This window comes from Chiloscyllium punctatum, chromosome 21 (assembly GCF_047496795.1).
Source record: "Chiloscyllium punctatum isolate Juve2018m chromosome 21, sChiPun1.3, whole genome shotgun sequence".
NCBI classification, from domain to species: domain Eukaryota; kingdom Metazoa; phylum Chordata; class Chondrichthyes; order Orectolobiformes; family Hemiscylliidae; genus Chiloscyllium; species Chiloscyllium punctatum.
The window spans coordinates 50685422-50704403 of NC_092759.1; the positions used below are offsets into that span (position 1 = coordinate 50685422).

The 18982-nt window shown below is 43.4% G+C and overlaps 1 non-coding gene across 1 annotated transcript; it reads left to right on the top strand.

Moving 5' to 3' along the window:
* Positions 1 to 18654: 18654 nt before the first annotated feature.
* On the top strand, positions 18655 to 18727 carry trnar-ucg (transfer RNA arginine (anticodon UCG)). The gene has a single exon. It is a non-coding gene; the product is annotated as a tRNA-Arg (tRNA).
* Positions 18728 to 18982: the final 255 nt, after the last annotated feature.

Below are 18982 nucleotides of genomic sequence, written 5' to 3' on the forward strand. Positions count from 1 at the left end.
ATAATCGATGGGGATATTATCCCCTGCCTTCGTTGGAGCAGTTGGTGTGGAGAGCTCAGCTTGAAGAACCAAATTCCAATTATTCATCCTGGCTGTCTGAATTGCTTAGTTAAACATACTCCCAGTTTAATGTAAAAACATTTGCTATTAGAGCTAGATGTTTTCATGTCAGCATGTTCCGATCTGAGAAGACATTCCATGGAGTAGATGTGACTTAAATTTTGACTCTAACGTCAAAGATGTTGACACATTTCTGCCCCAAAAACAGCACTACCATTGGTATCAAATCAAACTGAACAAAGGAGTCGTTCCCTTAGACATTTCGTTTCTGCAGACTCTGCCAATGGACAGTTCAGGCCCGATGTAGGAATAGGGCGTGGTGACATCTGTTCGCAAGTGGATCACTTCATTCTTGCTCACGATCCATAAACTGTAATTCATTTTGAACTTCTTAGTCATCAGCATGATAAGTGGTACATAATGCACAGGTTTGCTTCTCGAAAGAAAGAGCGAAATCTTATTCAATGCAGACGCAAATTCAAGTTGTCCCTGGTTGACTAGAAGACAGATATCGCGAAACAAAGTGAATACAGAAAACAATCAATGTTTTCTGGGAGTCAAAAAGATGTACTCGAAGAACGGAAACATATATTTGGAACTAAAGTCACATACCACTTTCAGACTAAATGTTCTTGAACCGTTATCTTAATTTGACCTTCATGTCCACCATTGCTGCAAAAATTACCTGAACAACTCAGTGCTTTGTGTTCTTTGATATTGTCTCTTTCATGTTTCTCTTGATTTTGAAACTAAAACCGAGCAATAGTAATGCACCCTATTTCACTTGCAAAGATCAGAAGAAGATCAATTTATAAGAGAACAGAAATAAAGCTACTTCTGTCTTCCGAGAGAAAACACAGTTACCATTTCGACTCCAAAAAGTCTTCTTCAGAAGTCTGCGCAATGAACTCGAAATAGTAAACCGAAAATGAAAAAAGAAGCCACAACGCCGCGAATACACCACCCGCAAGCGCATCAAGTCCTACTCGAATATGCTGTATTACAACTATCAACATCAGTGTAGAACAGAACAAAGCTCATTCTGCAGTTGTCAACCTGTTATGACGTAGTTTGTAAAGTCAGAAATATGATGAGGTAAAAACCGGGATGAAAGCGGGATATCAGAATTCTGAAAAAACAAGTGCGTGCTTTGCTTTGAAGAAGGTTGGCAGTGATGAAAATGGAAATTAACTACAGTGAGGGGGCCTAATTAATACTCAGAATCGTTGCAACACACAGGGACGCAATTCTTTTTGCTGGGTTTCTGTTCTGCCATTTTATAATCACGACTGCTGTCAGGTTTGGTTTCCATTCCAGGTTTAGGTGACTGCCTGATGGAAGTTTGCACATTCGCCCAATTTCTGTGTGATAGCTTTGGTTTGCTACCACATTCTGAACATTTGCAGGTTATTTGGATTCGCCATTGAATGCACACGATTGCAAAGACAGTGATGTGGAGAGTGTCTGGATAGGACGTACTTCAGAGGATTTTTGTGAACTTAAATAGACAGAGTGGGGTTAGTCTGCTGTTTCCTGGGTGAGCTACATGGACAGAGAGGGGTCAGGGTATTCTTCCCTGAGGGAGAGACATTGTCAGAGTTGGATTAGTTGCTCTTACCTGTGTCAGTCACGCAGATACAGTGGGGTCAGTCTGCCCTTCTCTGGGCGAATTTCTTTCACAGAGTGGTGACAGTCTACTATTCCCTGCCTGAGTGAAACAAAAAGAGTGGCGTCAGTATTTTCTTCCCTCGATAACTTATGTTCACAGTCTGGCTTCTGTCTGCTCTTCTCTGGTGAGTTACATTGGTAGAGTGGGGTTAGTGTTCATTCATTGGGTGAGTGCCATAGACAGAATGGGATAAGTCTGCTCTTCCCTGAGTGAATTACATTTATAGAGTGGGGTCAGACTGCTCTTCAGTGAATGACTTATATTGACCGTGTGGGATCAGTCTCCTGAGTTACACTGAGAGTGTGGGGTCAGTCTGCCCTTCCCTCGGTGAGTAACACCGACTGAGTGGCGTCAGTTTGCTCTTCCCTCAGTGAGTTACATTGACAGACTGGCATCAGTCTACTCTGTCCTGTGCGAGATACATTGTCAGAGTGGCGTCAGTCTGTTTTTCACGGAGTGAGTTATTTGGACAGTGTGGGATCAGTCTGCTCTTCCCTGAATGAGTTGCATTGACAGAGTGGCGTCAGTCTGCAATTTCGTAGCTGTGTTAAAGTGATCGCGTGAGGTCAGAGTGCTCTTCCCTGGTTGAGTCACATTGACAGATTGGGCTTCATCTGCTCTTCCCTGGGAGAGTCATATTAACAGAATGGGATCAGTCTGCTCCTTTCTGAGTGAGTAATATCACAGAGTGCACTCAGTCTGTTCTTCCCTGGGTGAGCTACGTTAAGAGAGTGGTGTCAGTCTGCTCCTCCACGGGCGCATTACTTTCTCAGAATCGTGAGAGTCTGCTCTTCTCTGTCTGAGTTTAACAGCAAGGATGGTTTCATTACTGTCTTCGCTGGATGATTCACATAGACAGAATGGATTAAGTCTTCTCTTCTCTGAGTGAGTTACTTTGACAGAGTGGGGTCAGGCTCGCCTCCCTGCTTGTGTTTCATTGAGAGAATCAGATCAGCCTGCTCTTTCCTGGATGAGAGACAGAGACAGAATGGGTACAGCCTGCTCTTCTCTGAGGGGTGTCAGTCTGCCATTTGCTGGGGGAATTACATATAAAGTGTTGGATCAGTCTGCTCTTCCCAAGATGACTAACATTGATAGAGTGGCGTCAGTCTACTCTTCCCTGGGTGAGTTACATTAACAGAGTGCGGTCAGGCCATAATTTCCTCGTTGAGTTACATTGATCGTGTGATGTCAGATTTCTGTCCCCTGGTTGAGTTACATTGACAGAGTGGGGTCTATCTGCTCTTCCCTGGGTGAGTTACGTTAGCAGTTTGGGGTCGGTCTGCTTTCCGCAATCCAGGAACTCCATGTCTAGCGGTTTCTTGTCAGTACCTCCATACCATGGATTTGATGAGTTAACAAAAGTAACAAGTCCCCTACATCTTTGGGATAATTAAAGATGGGCAGTGAATCTTATCTCATTGAATGACAACTGTGTCCCAGAAATACATTTCTAATAATTGCATGTTCTAATTCGAAACTGCAAGCGGTTGGGAATAAATTGAGGAGAGGTGCTGGATAGAATAATTAGAGTCAAATGCACTGATGCCTAGGAGACATAACGCAAGATATGAGTGTGGAGCTGATGGTGCAAGGCTCAGTGTCAGTGCTATTGGTTCAGCATTTATTGCTCACTGTTCGCAATGACTCTCACACCACTGCTGTCAATTCACAACAATGAGCCTGTTCATCTTGGTTTGAAAATCCCTGCGTGTGTATTACCGTGGTTAATGGGACGTGAGAGAAGATGAGCACATCCTCTTTATTGTGTCAGTTTAAACAGACGAAAATATCTGTTGGATGCCATTGCAAGAGGATACTGTCTTTTTCTGAGCCTTTTTAGTGGGGTATGCTCAGCATTGAAACGTCTGTTTTTGCACAAGCAGAGTTTGATTGCCATTCATACTGAGCAACATTAATACAGAAAACGCGTTTTCGAATTCCTGTGATCAAGTGGTTCAGGCATTGCACATATGGACGAGAAATCTGGCTCTTAACGTGGCGCCATGGCTTAGCTGGTGAAAGCAGCTCCCATCACACTGGTGCCTGCTCATTGTATTCAAAGCTCGTTATTTCTCGCAAGTATTGTGTTGCTGATCGAGAAACTCAGTGTCCTGTTTGAATTGCTGTACATTCTGATTTCGCGTTCTGGCTTCATTTTCCTGGTTTAAATCCAGTAGTGTAGGTTGCTCTTTTTAACTACTGTTTTAACCTGGAGATTCTTCCCGCAGTTCCACAAGCACTTCTGCTTCTCATCCTCTTATTCTCATTCCTTCATTCCCAGATTTGTGGAAATTAAGTGGTGAGGCAGGAGACATTGCAGCATTCCCGGGAAATGTTGTGGTAATGGCACTGACACCACGACATGATCACCCTCATTCTCTACTGTCACCATTCATTCGTTGAACACCAACAGTAAATGCATCGTTGTTCTTCTTCAGCTATCATGTGATTACTTTCTTTTTCTGTGAGATAAGGAATTCAACTTTAACTTCGAAAGGGTCTTTAGATTTTGAGGAAGAAATGTCTCCTTGCCTCAGGTCGAAGTGACAGACGCATTATCCAGAGAATGTGAGACTCCTTCGACCGACTCCAGCCAGGTGCCAGAAAGCTCTCACATGTTCGAATCTCAAACTGTCTCTGAATGTCAGGCTTTTCAAGAGCAGAAATGGGAAATGAGGGATAAGGACAGCCAGAGAGTCGGAGAATGTGAAAAAGACCCAGGAGGATACAGAGACAAATATACAAAAAACAAAGACACATATTGAGGCAGACACTGAAAGAAACAATTCTCCATTCGGCGTGACTGCTAACTAACGGAAACTAAAAGGAAATGTAACCATTAAAACATAGCCTTCCACCAGCTCAGGAAAATGAAAGTAGCATGACAGATGATTTAGTCCTTTTAAGATTGTAAATTCGATGTTTGTAAGCTCAAGAGTGATTTTGATAAATATCCTGATTCGACAGGTAAGATTATCATTTTCCCAACAGTATAATCTTGAAATCTATAACTAACCTGCTTCCTGTCCATCTTAAGAAAAAAAAACTCTTTCTCTCCACAGATGTTGCCAGTTGAAGCGAGTTTCTCTATCAATTCTTGTTTTTAGTTCATATTTCCAAAATCTGTATCTTTTTGATTTTTGATAACCTGGCACAAAACCAAGCATAACCAGGTTCGAACCAGTGGTAAGAAATATTGGTACCACGATATATTTGCACAATAAAACATGCATTCCCTGTCCGAGAATAGAACCAACACTATTGCGGTTAGAGTTCCAAATCCTAACTACGAGATTACACGGAATGAAGACAGACGCTCTTGCACTTATTCTCAATGAAATGGATTTTCCATTTCATTTCTGATCAGTTTCACTGCAGATTAGTTTCTACTCGTCTTGAAGTTTTGCAGAATGGAAAATCCCATTTGGCCCATGGTGCAGTCTGTTTTAAAGACATTCATCTATTCTATTCCCAGTTTCCAACTTTGGTCCATAACCTTATGTGTTCTGATGTTTCCAGTGCAAATAGCAGTTAGGTTCTCGCTTTGATCTTAGATGACACAACAAGGGGATTGAAGTTTGACATAGTCACACTGTGTTATTACCCACGTCGTGTCTCCCACAGAAAGAGACACACAGACACATTCCCGGAGATTGACAGAGTTCTCAGGTTTGACCAGCTCCTGTGCTTCACTTCAAATGTCCGCTCCAACATGCAAGTTCAACCGCCAAAAGGCAGCTTTTGGTTAAACCAAAACCAGTTCTACAGACAATGAGAGACGTTGATCTGAGCTAGAATTTGAATTGGACGAAAGAAACTGTTAATTCGAAAACCCAAACCCTTCCGTTCCTGACCAACAACAGGAATGGACTAACACGTGCATTCTCGTGATTTTAAACGCGAACCGACAATCCCCTAATTCGACGTCAGGCACGTTACCAATTCCGTCACTGACCCAAAGACCAGGTCTGACTGTGACAGTTTGTCTATAGGTAATGTAAACGTCCACATCAGGGAAACAGCATTCACAAGGTGAAAAATCAGCAAACATAATCACCGTCACTGTTTTACTTGGAATTCCCTACTCTGCGAAACATTTCCTATCACTGTGCTTTCATACTTGAAGTTTTCTACATTCCAGAGCCTGAACTAATTCAGTGAGAAACCACTGGTCATTTCGAGCCCGTCATCTGGAATGAGGCGAGTTGAACGTTGCCTTTCTTGCTGCCAACACATCTGCGCAGCTCAAAACGAGCTCGTGTTAGCATCAGTCTTTACTTAACTTGCTGCAATATATCTGCTGAACAACATCAGATTATCACAGCATTGCCTTCTTCACATTGAAACCAAGGGTGATAATATCAAACGACTTGGAAATTTGGAGAGAGAAACACTGCTGACGAAGACGATTATGACGTGAAGAGCAGGCACTAGAGTTTGTACAGGCCCCAAAGGCTACTGCAGTATCAATGGACATCCCTGCATACGAGTCTGAGTTTGCATTGCCCAGAACAGGCTTTCATTCCCAGTCAGGAAATGAAGAGTTAATTCTCTTCGTATGAATTATCCAAATGAAAACTAAATCCTGGTTGCACCCAGAACACACACACGGATCCTGCCAGAACAATTCAGTGATTGATCAGCACCTGTCTGGAAGGACAATGGCAGCAAATAAAAGCGAAAGCTATCACCGCAATTACCCCTCCAAGGTTTTTGCGTTTCCGAGTTGAAAATATTTCGCTGTTCCTTCAATGTCACTACGTCTAAATCCTTGCCTCATGGCATCCTGCCTGTACCCCGCGACTGAGGACATCCAGGGTTCTGCGGAGTAACTCAAAATCTCAATCTCTCGGGTAATTAGGGATTGAAGGTGCATCCCATCCCATTGAGCAATGACTTTGTCCCAGTAATACGTTTCCAAAAGCTGCAGTTTCTATGGGAACACTTGCAAGCTGTCGAGAATAAATTGTGATTCGGAGATGCCGGTGTTGGACTGGGTGTACCAAGTCAAAAATCACACACACCAGGTTATAGTCCAACAGGTTTAATTGGAAGCACACTAGCTTTCGGAGCGGTGCTCCCTCATCAGGTGTTTGTGGAGGGCTCGATCATTTTAACATAGAATTAATAGCAAAACTTTGCAGTGTGATGTAACTGAAATTATACATTGAAGAATTGATTGTCTGTTAAGCCTTTCATCTGTTGAAAGAAGTGAAAATATCACTGTATTCTATGTGTAAATCACAAAACCCTTTTTATAAAAAGTTGCATTCTCGGGTTAGGTGTTAATAATGGTAATAGCGAGACAATATGTTGAAGGTGTTACCCCCCTGAGTTCTGTGTCTATGAGCTGATGCTTATATTGATTCCAATCAAAAAGTGAGATAACAGAGTTTTACATAATTTCATGCAGTTTTTGAGCTCAGAGTTCTACATGAATGTATGTAGTTTCTGAGTAAAGTACAATGTAACTCTGAAAGTACCAAAAAAATCACCACACAAAATATATGTGTGCATTGGGTCTTTGTCTGTGTGTGTGTCTCCAGCGAAACCAAAAACAGACAACTCATGAACAGAAGCAGAACTGACAAGGAGAACATATTTTCAGACACACGGACTCATGAATGCTGTCTGTGAGGCAGAGCGAGTCGTCTGGGTCATGAGCTGCTCACACAAATTGCAGCGAGGCAATTCCAAATGGTGATTGCAACGTACTGGCGCCTTAGAGCACCAATACTTCCAGGAAAGAGCTCAAGTAACACGAATCAGAACTGACTAACAATGAACCATGAAAAGTGAAGATTATCAATTACAGTCTCGATTAGATGAAGTGAACAATTGGGCTGATGTCTCCACCGGATCGAAAGGACCAATCACGAACCTCTCTCATCAGGACAGAAATTAAGGAAATTAGGGATAAGTAACCAAGTTTCATATCGCAATTACCCTCCTTTTGGCAACGACAACAGAATACTGCGAGCAGATTCAATGTAGAACCTAATTTCACATCAACAGGGAAATAAATATCTCCATTCACTTTCAGAGAAACGGTGAAAAATGCAAATTGTCTGGAATATGAAAGATTGGAGCAGCCTGTTTTTGAGTCGCATATTATGCTGGTGGCCTTTCGAGCTGGAGGGGAGCGTGACAACTACAGCAGAAGGGGAAACTAGCGTGGGCACTGACATGTTGGTTGTTTTCTGCTGTGCCACATCACAGCCGGGTTAGAAGAAATGACTTTTTTTTTACTGTTCAACTTTAACACAGCTCATCCCTGCAAAACGTTGCCAGCTTAATCCATTAGCACACGTGGCCGCGCAGGGATACAAACACAAGCCTTCTTACGAAGTGGAATCTGAAAACATAGTCTCAACTTGCTCAGCCACGCGAGCATACAGGCCAAAACCGGAAACCCAAGAGCATGTACCTGATGATACCCTGCAGCATACTCACAGCAACTGTACCAGTTCTGCAGAATAAGCGGTGGGAATGAATTGCTCTATCTTAGCGGTCGTGCTTGTTGTTCTCATCAGCAAATCTGGCTTTGAATTTGCTAGCCCATATCTGCTGCCATGCTGAAACTGAATGCAATTCCGATTAGTCGCTGTGTGAAACTTTGTTCATTCTCTCTCCTCAGATAAAGTGATCACTGGAGATGATGAATTCTGCTCCTGCCAGAAACGCCGACTCTCCTGCTGCTCAGATGAACTGAAAAACTGGTTTAGCACTGGAATCCGAGAATGGCAGAACACATAGCAAGATTATTCGAAAACCACAGCCAATAAGAGTTCCAACTTTCATTTTATTTCTCCATAATAGTGCATTATCCAGCAGAGCCATGAGCAACTGCCACCTGGCTGCAAGTTGAGTTGGAAACCTATGTGGGAATCAAGGACATGTGACTCACTTTTGTCGGTAAATCAAACAGTTCTCACTTTGAGATGTGCAAAATTAGTTCCTATACATATTCAGGGAAGGTGAAAGGCGATCTGAGATGTCAAAGAGGTGGTCACTGTTCGTGATTGCTCTTTGTTTGAGTTGTGAAAAGGTTTCCCACTTTAGTCACATTCACGTTTCTTGTTGATTACTGAATCAGACAGAAGGTTTTTCACCAGAGCTGCACGTGACTTTCATTCCTCTCCCTCGCTGTCATACTTTCCTGGAACTCTGTGAGAAAAAGAAAACAAAATACATACTGTCATTCAGCAGCCTGTCTGTGATTTCCTCATTTTCAGTTACAACATGGCTTAGACTTCAGGCCACACGGTAATATTAGTAACAGTATGAGAACAAGAGCCGATAGTTCATCTGTGCCTGTAAATCTTTTCATTCTGGATGAACTGTATCCGTGTCTGCTGCTTCGAAACTCGAATATGTGAACTGCTCCAAACTATGCTTGAGGATTTCTGGTTTTGGTTGACACGTTGAGAAACGCCAGACAGCGTTCAAATGAAGCTACATTTTCGGATGCATTTGACAGAGACTAACATCATGAATGCAGTGTTCGCTGTGACAGAAGGAAATGAATGCTCTCCTTGTTACTGATCCAGGCCAGATTCGCATGTAAAGCAAATGCGGTACTGCTGTTGCAGAAAGGATCAGTGCCCGGTAACTGTGTCCTTAAAGTGGACATGATCGAAAAAATAAAGAATACCATGTTGAAATATCCAGGAAATATTGGCTGAAAAGGCGCAGACAATTTTCCCTGCAGCGTGAGGAGAGAGGAACATATGTAACTGCACTCTTAAACAGTATGGCCAGCAGTGATATAAACATCGCCACATATGAAGGACCACTGCGAATACAAATTTGAAAATGAAATTCACGCAGCAGGTATTCGGAATTATAGTTTTCCACCGCTACAGTAGTATTGGGCGAGTAAATTAAAAACTGATGAGTATGCAATAAAGCCCCATCGATCATGATATGAAAGACTATCGTCCGTAAAGTGGGAACAACAATGTTTCTTCCAAGCTTTGTACTGGGCCCCTTTCGCACAAACTGATACTGCTACTCTCCAGAAAATATCAGGGCTCGCGGCATGCACTCTTAGAATTGGTGACCATCAGTGCTGGAAACATCCCTGCATATTCAGAACAAGGTAGAATACATATCGAATAAAAGCGTAGATGGCAATTAATTGGACTTGTATTCCCTTTCACCACAACAGCTAGAATGTGCGGCGATATACAGAGTAAGGTTTACTGACCAGGTCAGAAAGAAATTACCTCCACATATCTTGACACACAAGCATATCTTTCTTTCTGTCCGTTTTTTTTGAAGCGCTGATCCTTTCCGTCGGAGATGAAGATGATTACTGCTCCCCCGCAGGATCACAGTGGGGCCAGAGACCCGATCGAGCTGCTCAGAATAGTTCGTGTTTGCCGAGAATCACTGAAACTGAGATTGATGACACGTAGACACGGTGTAACAGCTGCCAACATATGTGGAGGGTTTTGGGACGGATTAGGACCCACTCTGGGAAAAAGACTGGATCCTAAGACTGGGGAGTAAGTGTTCAGGGAGAGGACTGGAGAATGGGGTTAAGAACTATATTAGCCAAGATCGAATGGCGAAGCAAACTAGATGTTCTGAAAGCGCTAACCGTCCTCCTATGTCTTCCAATTTCAGGCCATTTGGTATCTGAGGAAATAGAAACAGAGTTATTTGTTCAGTTGGAATTCCTGGGCAAAGTGAGAGATAGAACAAGCATGATACAATTTTAGAGACTGGGAAAAGGTTTGGAGAGGAAGCAGTATGTGTGAAGCTGGATATTAAGATTGAAGTCAGGACATATTCAATAAAAAGGAAGTTTGTAGAAATGCAGAGGGACATGGAGATGGAAAAAGAAGTGTCACCAGTCCCGAAATCTCATTCGGTTTTCATTTTCAAGATGCGACCGGACCTGCTGAGATTTTCCAGCAATTTCATTTGTTGATTTTGAAACAGAAGATGGGAGTGATCCTGGACCAATCAGCTCTGCCATGTTCAAGTAATATTTGACTTACCCGTTCGATCAGATCACGTTTGTCCCACACTGAAACCTCAGAATCCTTCCCCACCCCCACCCTCGTTACTGTCAATTAACTGTTCATTACATAAACTTAGATGAGCACACAACAAGAACAACTGCAAGACGTTCAGGGAGAGCTCCGTTACGTTCCATCAGCACATTCTAAATCAGTTAATTGTTGTTTAGGACCAATGAGACATTAGGCCGTCTCTGTCAGACCACTAACAAATGGCCATTCGCGTTCTGTGTCTTTGAACACTTTGGTTGGTGCACGGATGTAGTGGAATCTCACGTTTTGGAATGGACATCATTCATAGTATTTTCAGCTGCACTGATAAAGTTGTCTCTGGTGCTTCCAGTAAAGTGCAGACAGTTTTCACTCAGAAACCGACATGTGATCAAAGCAGGAGCACATATGTGTCAAGGAAAGCAACAAGAATGCTCCACCAGCGTTGGTTTGCAATTCTGCATGTGGAACGAAGAGCTGGAACTCTATTAAACAGTGAAAACGACTATTATGGGGCTTGGACGCACGACTCTCTGATTAAAAATCTCACATTTCACCGAACTGAGATATCCAGGCTTGGCACACGACGAATTAGTTTGCTATTTTATTCCGAGCACAATTCACCTGGCACAGCAATTTGCAAAGATCCAGCTCATTCCTCCCAATCAGAAAGAACATAATTCACATCTTTCACTTTTGTTATTTCTTCAAAACATTACAATCTATTTAACACTTGTGCCGGCATTTAAGATTCAACTCGAAAATTTTCATATGAAGTGATTTCCAGTCACTCTGGCAGACAGTAAATCAGTCGGAAAATTACCTTAGGAAACCCAATGATTTCTGTTTACAGTATTCGGAATTTCCCATCTGCTGACGAGACAGAGTCATCACAATCAACATTTTCTTTGTTCTTCCTGCCCAAAACGTTTACCACTTCTTACTTTCAAGACAGGAGTTTTGTTTATAACACGTTCCAAGAACAGGGAAAACCTTCCAATCTCCTGAAGCCGTTTCCAATATAAAATGGAAGTTTTGTTCCTTTCCCACGGGAAGAGCAGTTAATGAGAAAGGAGTTTCCACGAGCTGTGTCCCAGGGTTTGGCAGGAAGCCCTGATTGAAGCTGCAGTGGCCGCTTTCAGTTGGCATCGGGGGATTAGAGAACATGGTGTCGTATTCTGCTGCGTGTAACCGTCTTGCTCCCTGTGGACTCGGGGTGAATCATGGATGAGTTTTCGGAACCACACTGCCTTCCAGTCTCTGGCCATCTGCTATCTAAGGAAATAGGAACAGAGTTATTTGTTCAGTTCGAAGTCCTGGGCAATGTGAAAGATGGAACAGTTCTGATACAAAATTGGAGACTGGGAAAATTATTGGAGAGGAAGTAATAAAAGAGAAGCTGAATATAAAGTTGGAAGTCAGGAGACATTCAATAGAAAGGAAGAGTGTGCAAAAGCAGGTGGAGATGGACATGGAAAAGAAGTCTCACTAGTCCCGAAGTCTTAAATCGATTTATATTTATAAGATGCTACCCGACCTGCTGAGATTTTCCAGTAATTTCATTTGTTGGTTTAGAAACAGAAGATGGCAGTGATCCTGGAACAAACAGCTCTCCCGTGCTCTCGGGATACTTGACTTACTGTGTTTATGTCCCACACTGATACCTCACGATCCTGCCGCAACTCCACTCTCGTTACTGACAATGTACTGTTTATTACGTTAAACACAAGAAGAACAATTGCAAAACGTTGAGGGAGAGTACCCTTCGGTTTCCATCAGGGCGGCACGGTGGCACAGTCGTGTGGGCGGCACGGTGGCACAGTGGTGTGGGCGGTACGGTGGCACAGTGGTTAGCACTGCTGCCTCACAGCGCCTGAGACCCGGGTTCAATTCCCGCCTCAGGCGACTGACTGTGTGGAGTTTGCACGTTCTCCCCGTGTCTGCGTGGGTTTCCTCCGGGTGCTCCGGTTTCCTCCCACAGTCCAAAGATGTGCAGGCCAGGTGAATTGGCCATGCTAAATTGCCCATAGTGTTAGGTAAGGGGTAAATGTAGATGTAGGGGTATGGGTGGGTTACGCTTCGGCGGGGCGGTGTGGACTTGTTGGGCCGAAGGGCCTGTTTCCACACTGTAAGTAATCTAATCTAAAAACAATCTGAATCACTGAAAATTGGTTCAGGACCCATATGACATTGATCCGTCTCTGTCAGACCCTTCGCAAGTGGCCATTTGCTTTTCGTGCCTTTGAACACTTTGGGTGGTGCACGGTTGGTTTGGAACCTCACGTTTTCAAACGGACATCATTCATTGTATTTTCTGCTGCACTGATAAAGTTGTCTCTGGCGCCACCAGTAAAATGGAAACAGTGTTCACTCAGAAACCGACATGTGATCAAATGCAGGTGGACAGATGTGTCAATGAAAGCAGCAAGAACATTCCCCTGCGAAGGGTTGCAATACTGCACGTGGAATGAAGAACCCGAATTGTATTAAGCAGTGAAAGCGCCCATTCTGAGGCTTGCAGCCACCACCCTCAGATTAAGCATCTCACACTGCACCGACTGAGCTAACCAAGGACGTTGCACTGTGGATTAGTTTGCTATTACATTGCGAGCATAATTCGTCAGCAATTTGTTAGGATCCAGTTCATTCCTCGTAATCACAAAAATATCATTCACACTTTTACTTCAGTTATTCCTTCAAAGCATTTCAATCTATTCCGCACTTGAACCGTGATTTAAGGTTGAACCTTAATATCTTCATATTTTTACCCTCACCTTTATGTCGCTGATGTGATTTCCAATCTCTCTGGCAGACAGTAAATCTGTCGGGAAATTACCAAAGGAAACCCAATCATTCCCGTTTACAGTTTTGGGCATTTCCCATCTGCTGACGAGACAGAGTCGTCTCAATCAACACTTTCTTTGTTCTTTCTACCTAAAACCTTTACCACTTCTTATTGTCAAGTCAGGAGTTTTATTTATAACACGTTCCAATAACTGGAGCAACATTCCAATGTCCTGAAGCCCTTTCCAATTTAAAGTGAAGGTTTTGCTCCTTTCACACGGAAAGAGCTGTTACTAAGGAAAATGTTTCCACGAGTTGTTTCCCATGGCTTGGCAGAAAGTCGCTGATTGAAGCTGCAGTGGCCGCTTTCTGTTGGCATCAGGAGCTTGGAGAAAGTGATGTCGTATTCTGCTGCGTGAAAACGTCTCACTCCCTGCGGACTTGGGGTGAATCATGGATGAGTTTTCCCGGTTACAATGTCAATACATAGTCAGGGTAAATGCTTGTGCTGAAATATTTGAGGATTATTCCCTGGGTGGGCTCGAACCACCAACTGCGCTGACCATTTGAGATACTGAAACTGGCAATGCAGATATCCAAAAGCAAAGTTATCGACGGGATATGAGGATCTGTCGGACAGCAGTAACTTGCATTGTTTTCAGAGACGGTCGCTGATTTTATCACCGAGAGGGTAAGCACACTGAGGAGCTGCAAACACTCAAATTAAAAGGCATCCACACATGTGCAGTTCTCTCACATAATTGCTCACTGATAATGCTGGGACTTGAAGCCACGATTCGATAGAAACTGAAGCTTAAAATCCAGCGCATTAGACCGCTCGACCACCCTACCACACAAAAGCCAGCGCTCAGATTTGTTATGACTAATGTGTCAGCATGGATTCACTTCAGACACTTAGACCTCGCAAATTTTGTAATGAAATTGGCGTAATTTAAGAAGAAAGACCAAAAAAATGTACAGACAAGGAACAGGCCCTTTATCCATTCAAGCCTGAGCCTATCCAAATCTACTGTTTAAACCTGTCACCCAATTCCTAAGTATCTGTATCCCTCTGCTCTCCATCTTCTCATGCATCTGTGCAGACGCCCTTTAAATGTATCTACCGTGATTACCTCTCCCGTCTCTGCTGGGAACCAGACACCCACCACCCGCTGTGTCAAATAGTTGCCGCGTGTATCCCTGTTAAACTTTTCACGTCTCACCTTGAAAGCGTGACCTCTCTGTATTTAATCCTTCAACCTGGGAAATAAAACTTTTCTCTATCTACCCTGTCTGTACCCTTCGTGATTTTGTAAACTTCAAAAAGGTCTCACTCAAACTCCTTTTTTCTAACTTACTCAACCTCTCTTCCTAGATTGCACCATCCATATGGGGCAACATCTGCTTAAACCTTTTACACACCCTCTCCAAAGCGTCCACATCCTTTTGGTAATGTGACGACCAGAAATCTGCACAGTATTCTAAGTGTGGCCAGACCAATGTATTGTTTAATTTTAACATGACTTGCCAGCCATTTTATTCAATATAACCCATCCAATGAACCCAAGCATATTCTATGCCTGCTTGACCACTCTATCCACCTGTGAAGCAACCTTCAGTGTATAATGGACCTGCACTCACAGATCTCTCTGTCCATCAACTTTTTTTTCCCCGAAGCTCTGCCGTTCATTGCATAACCCCATCTAGAATTAGACTGACCGAAATGCGTCACCTCACATTTGTCTGTTTTGAACTCCAGCTGCCACTTTTCTGCCCAACTTTCCAGTATATCTATATCCTCCTGTATTCATTAACAGTCACTTATAATTTCTGCTAGTCCAGAAATCTTCGTGTCATCTGCAAACTGTCTGATCATTGCAACAGTGCTCTGTTCCAGATCATTTAAGTATATCACAAACAACAGTAACCACAACACTGACCCCTGTGGAGCACTACAAGTCATCTTTCTCCATTTCCAGAAACTCCATTCAACTGCCACCCTCAGGCCAGGGATGACACTTCTTTTTGACACTTTCCCAAGTTCGCCATCAAAGATTTTGGCTGAAGAAAAATACCTCACATATTGCATTACCCACTTTGCTCTCCAGCGAATCCAAAAACTAAAAGCTCTTAACGTGGAACAGAATCAAAACTGAAAAGGCAGTACCATGATCAGACACACCGAAGCTTAAGTGCTGTCTGTGAGGCACTGTGAGTCGTCTCTGACATGAACTGCTCGCACAAATAACAGCGAGGCAATTCCAAACCTACTGGAGATTTAGTGTATTGCCAAGTCCCAGAAAGTGCTCAAGTATCATAAAACAAAACACAACAACGAACCATTAAAAGTGAACATTTCCAATTATATCCGTGATTAAATTAGGCCATCAACGCGCCGGTGCCCCCATCTGATTGAGAGAGCCAATCACCTTTCTCCCTCACCAGGACAGTAATGACGGAAATGAAAATATAGCAACGTTTCACATCGCGATTGCCCACTTTTTCGCCACAACATCAGAAAACGGCGAACAGATTCAATGCAGGATCTTCTTTCGAAATAACGGTGAAATAACTATGTCTATTCACTTTCAGAGTAAACGGGGAACAACGCAAGTTGTCTGGAATATGAATAACCAACAACGACGACTTTGGTCCCAGATTCTACTGATGCACAGACTTTCATATGAAAAGGTACCTTGGGTGATTTCCCTTCACCCAGAAATCTTCTGGCTGCCTTCTGTTCGCCCTGTCACATTAAACTTGTGCTGCTCTAATCGAATTTGTAGTTCTTGCCATTTGTCGGTATTGCTACTAGGGATAGCTGGTCGTGGCAACTCGTGACTGCCACACAAATTCTTTGCCAAAATTGGATAGTCCCGCAACGTGATTCGCAGTGCACGAACTTTGCAACGAGTATATGCCACGCGGCAAGTTAAAAAGCACGCTTCAATTTATTAAAGTAAGTTTCTGGGAACTGACAGCCAGATTCCTCCTTACACTAGGAATTATGACAACACATAAACCAACAGCCTCTCTCAGAGACAAGTGACCAATGCCCATCTTGTGCCAGACAAACGTAGTTGACAAGATTGCACGCAGGGACTGCACAGAAAACTATAGAGGAGAACCAGACAGACGACCATCGAGCTGCATTCATGCAGTTCAGTTACCCTGTAAACCCCATGCACAGCTGTTCCTTGTAGGTACACACAGGGCACTGAGTATCTCTGACTCCGGGACTTGGAACTCGGATTATATGACCGTCTGCAGCACTGGTTACTTCCTTGTGTGAGGTAACTCCCGACAGAACATATGTAAAACACGAGAGCTCATTGAGAAATACGTCCAAAATAGTACCCAAGAGACGTATTTCTGTTGTGTTTCTAGTCCTGTTCCTGACATGACATCCAGCATTGTACTTATTGTGTGCTTCCTGACGGTTTGGTGCATGCTTCCGTGATCGCATTGTGTGCAGTAATCTGCATTTGAGCTGCAATTACGTGTGTTTGAAACCCAGGACCACCGGTCTCTATTTTGTTTTCCTCTTGTGCGCAACTGCAACACAGTAAACGATCAATTAATATTGGGAAATGACATACACAGGCGTGTGAAAAGCCCAGTTTCCGTGGCAATTATGCAATGGTTAGAGATTACTTTGATTCAGTAGATAAGGATGGAAAGTGTGTTTGGATAGAGATGAGGAACATTGAGGAAAGAGGAAACCAGCCGGTGTAGCTTACAAGAACACTAACAGTAACCACAGTGTAAAAAAAAGTACAGGATAAAATACCACCTGTGAATGATAAAGGAAGGCAAGAATTATGGGAGACATTCATTTCCCTTCTTCGTCTCCCGTTTGAATTGTAAAGAAACTTTGAAGAAAAATAATTGAAACGTTATATATGCCCCATCGAACAACGTGCGCCGTACCTTGGTCATTGATTACTGTAGATTAGAATACTTACAATGTGCAAACGGGCCCTTCGGCCCAGCAACTCCACACCGACCCGCCCGAGCCCAAATGCATTCCTCTCCTTTAACCCCGTCAGTTTAGCACGGCCATTTCAACTAACCAGTACATTTTTGGACTGTGGGAGAAAACCCGAGCAAGCGCACGCAGCCACGGGGAGAATATGTAAACTCCACACATTCATTTGCTTGAGGCGGGAATTTACCCTGACTCTGTGGCATTGCGAAACAGCAGAGGTCACGATGGTGTCAGCGTGAGATGGGACTTATTTGCCGTTTTTAATTGGGAAAAATCTCTGTCATTGTGAGCATCTGGAAAGACTATTTCGTTCGCCAGAAGAAGATATGAATATGTCACTAACCTTTGTTTTTTTCATGTCCAAGAATACTCAGATCAATAGCTCCCTTGATTACCTCTGCTGGTCATGTTCGCAAAGAGATCTAGCAAATTGCCAAGTGTGATTTTCCTTTCAATAAATACTTTTGTGTCAATTTGGCTGCAAATATCTTTTCCTAACTTTGTGCTTTTCTTCTTTTACATTGGTGTCTCGCACCTTACAAATGACAGTAAAGGTATGAAAGGAGATGGAAGCATTTCACTCATCAAGTCAGCGGCAGCTTTCAATGAGATCACGGCTGATTTGGTCAATGCTCAACAACACTGCCCTGTCTGTAGTCATGGGCCGAGTGGTTAAATAAATGCACTGCAGGAAGGTTCAAATCAAGCTGATGTTAACAACGGCTCGTTTTGTGCCGCTAATTTGCAGAGACGTGGCGGCGCCAATAAATGGTGTCACGCAGCTCGTCTAATTCCACATCCTGAGCTCGAAATGACCAGATGTCTCTCGCTGAGTTTCGGCAGGGTCTTGCTTGGACGACACCATGACACGTTTTCACTGGAGTGGATCAGGAATTCGCGTCGTGACTGTGAATAAAACGATGGAAACTTCCAGCAGAGAAGGAGGCGACCCTGATGCAGGCAGCGAAGGACAAATGTTTCTCCTTTGCCAGTGAAAGGCACTGCTTCACAAATTGGAAACTTCGAAGTGAAGCAGAGTTGGTGATTATCTTCGCTGCTTGTTCACCTTTTTAATTCTGATTCCGTGGAAGTCCATGGCATTACATATCGACATTCTGCCAACACCTCTTGGGTCAGTGGCGTAATGGATAACGCGTCTGACTTCGGATCAGAACATTGTAGGTCCGAGTCCTACCTGGCTCGATGGCAATGACTCACTTTAACCGTGGTCGACGTTGACACCCCTCTGTGCAGTCCTGCCGGGACGTCGCTTCTGTGTTTCCGCATTTAAAACTTGCATTTGTCCTATTGCCCATTTCAAATTCCAGCTCACCCCAACGTTGAGAATGGGGTAGGAAACTGCAGGGCGTGAGCACATTAAAATGTGGAGCTTATTCAAAGAAAAGCTCCTATGTGTCGTAGATAAGTATGTACCTGTCAGGCAGGGAGGAAGAGATA